General features: G+C 37.3%; 1 pseudogene; it reads right to left on the bottom strand.

Moving 5' to 3' along the window:
- Positions 1 to 512: 512 nt before the first annotated feature.
- LOC147583321 (large ribosomal subunit protein uL23 pseudogene) lies at positions 513 to 998 on the bottom strand (annotated as a pseudogene).
- Between the last annotated feature and the right edge of the window lie 2152 nt (positions 999 to 3150).

Below are 3150 nucleotides of genomic sequence, written 5' to 3' on the forward strand. Positions count from 1 at the left end.
AAGGAAAAATTTCACCAGTTAAAAGCAAATGTATAGTAAAGGTAGTGGATCAATCACTTGTGAAGTTAGCGTGAAGATTAAAGACAAGAATAGTAAAATCATTTATATCTACAATAATTTGTTAAGGGATACACAGTAAAAAGATGTAAAATATAACATCATATGTATAAAATGTGGAGGGGAGTAAAAATGTAGAGCTTACAGAATGTGTTCGAAACTAAGCAACCACTAACTTAAAATAGACTTTTAGATACATAGGATGTTATACATGAGCCTCATGGAAAACCTATAATAGATACACAAAAAATAAAAAGAAAGAGAGTGAAGCATAACACTACAGAGAGTCACAAAATCACAAAAGAAGAGAGCAAGAGAAGGAAGGAACAGAGAAGAACTAAAAAAACAAACAAAAACAAAAAAAAAAAACCCAACAAAACAATGAACAAAATGTCAATAAGTACATATCTATTAATAATTATTATTTTTTATGGTAAAAAAATTTATATTTAGATCTAGACAGCTAGACTCAGTTTAGTCACCCCAATTTTGTTGGCAACATCCAAAGCATCATGGTCAGGAGCCAAGCAAACACGTGCCTTCTTCTCTCTATTGAGTCTGATCAGGGTGTTCACCTTGGCTGCATCAATGTCATAGAGGTTCTTCACAGACTGTTTGATCTAGTGCTTGTTGGCCTTGACATCCACAATGAATACAACTGTGTTGTTGTCTTCTATCTTCTTCATGGCTGACCTGGTAAGCAGGAGGAACATGCTGATGGCATAGTGGTGAAGCTTGTTTCTCCTGGGGGTTTCAAGGACATTTGGGCTGCCTTCAGAGACATAGTGTCTTAGGCTGTTGTAATGTAGGTGTCATGCGGATCTTCTCTTTTTGTGTGACTGTGGATGCCTTTCAGCACCGCTTTCTTGGCCTTTAAAACCTTTGCTTTGGCTTTGGCTTTGGGAGGGACAGTCTTCCTTCTTTGGTGCCTTTGGTGCCATCATTATGAAAAGGTAATACTTACTTTAAATGTTAATGAACTAGAGGCTCGATAAAGATATGGGTGATTTTAAATGGATAAAAATGAAGGCCTATCTATATTCTGTCTACAAGAGACTCACTTCAGACCTCAACACATATACAGACTGAAAGTGAAAGGATAGATTAGATATTCCATGCTAGTGGAAGCCCCCCTCACCACTACCCCCTCCCCGCCCAAACCACAAAAACCTGGTATAGATGGCAATACTTATACCAGACAAAACTGACTTTAAAACAAAGACTGTAACAAGAGACAAGAAAGGCCATTGCATAATGACAAAGGGATCAATCCATCAAGAGGATATAACAATTGTTAAATACCTATGCACCCAACATGTGAGTGCCTGAATACATATTAGCAGACATGAAGGGAGAAATTGACAGTAAAACAGTAATAGTAGGGGACACCTGACTTACATCAATGGATAGATCATCCAAACAGACAATCAATAAAGAAACAGTGGCTGTGAGCAACACATTAGACCAGATGGACATAAAAGATATATACAGAACATTCCATCCGAGAACAGCAGAATACACATTCTTTTCAAATGGACATAAAACATTCTCCAGGATAGGTCACATAGGCTACAAAACAAGTGCCAATAAATTTAAAAAGACAAATCTTATCAAGCATCTTTTTTTTTTTTTAACATTTATTTATTTTTGAGACAGAGACAGAGCATGAACGGGGGAGGGGCAGAGAGAGAGGGAGACGCAGAATCCGAAGTAGGCTCCAGGCTCTGAGCCATCAGCCCAGAGCCCGACGCGGGGCTCGAATCGTGACCTGAGCTGAAGTCGGACACTTAACCGACTGAGCCACCCAGGCGCCCCTCAAGCATCTTTTTCAAACACAAGTGTATGAGACTAAAAATAAATTAAAAGAAAAAAGTTGGAAAAAACCCATAAACGTGCAGGCTAAACAACATGTTACTAGACAACTAATGGGCCAATGAAGAAATCAAAGATGAAATCAAAATATATCTTAAGACAAATGAGAATGCAAACTAAATGGTTCAAAATCTTTGGGATGTAACAAAAGCTGTTCTAATAGGGAATTTTATTTATTTATTTTTTAAATATAATTTATTGTCAAATAGGCTAACATACAGTGTGTACAGTGTGCTCTTGGCTTTGAGAGTAGATTCCCATGATTCATCGCTTACATACAACACCCAGCGTTTATCCCAATGAATGCTCTTCTCAATGCCCATCGCCCATTTTCCCTTCTCCCCCACACACCCCCATCCACCCTCAGTTTGTTCTCCATATTTAAGAGTCTCTTATGGTTTGCCTCCTTCCCTCTCTGTAACTATTTTTTTCCCCTTCCCTCTCCCCTGGACTTCTGTTAAGTTTGTCAAGTTCCACATATGAGTGAAAACATATGATATCTGTCTTTCTCTGACTGACTTATTTCACTTAGCACAATACCTTTCAGTTCCATCCATGTTGCTGCAAACGGCAGGATTTCATTCTTTCTCATTACCAAGTAGTATTCCATTATATATAAAAACCACATCTTCTTTATCCATCCATCAGTTGATGGACATTTAGGCTCTTTCCATAATTTGGCTATTGTTAAAAGTGCTGCTATAAACATTGGGGTATGCATGCCCCTACGAATCAGCACTCCTGCGTCCTTTGGATAAATTCCTAGTAGTGCTATTGCTGGGTCGTAAGGTAGTTCTATTTTTAACTTTTTGAGGAAATTCCACACTGTTTTCCAGAGTGACTGCACCAGTTTGCATTTCCATCAACAGTGCAACAGGGTTCCCATTTCTCCACATCCTCACCAGTATCTGTTTCCTGAGTTGTTCATTTTAGCCATTGGACGGGTGGGAGGTAGTATCTCAGTGTAGTTTTGATTTATATTTCTAGTAGGGAATTTTGTAGTGAGATAGGCCCACTTCAAGAAACAAGAAAAATCTAAATAATATAATCTTATGCCTAAATGAACTAAAAAACAAAAAACAAAAATAAAAAACAAACAAACAAAAACAAACAAAGCCCAAGGTTGGTAGAAGGAAGGAAATAATAAAGAACAGAATTGAATAAATAAAATAGAGACTAAAAAAACTAGAAAAGATCAATAAAATTAAGATCTTTTCTTTA

The sequence above is a fragment of the Puma concolor genome, chromosome A2, assembly GCF_028749965.1.
Source record: "Puma concolor isolate L17-30 chromosome A2, mPumCon1.1.hap2, whole genome shotgun sequence".
In the NCBI taxonomy this organism is placed as follows: Eukaryota; Metazoa; Chordata; class Mammalia; order Carnivora; family Felidae; genus Puma; species Puma concolor.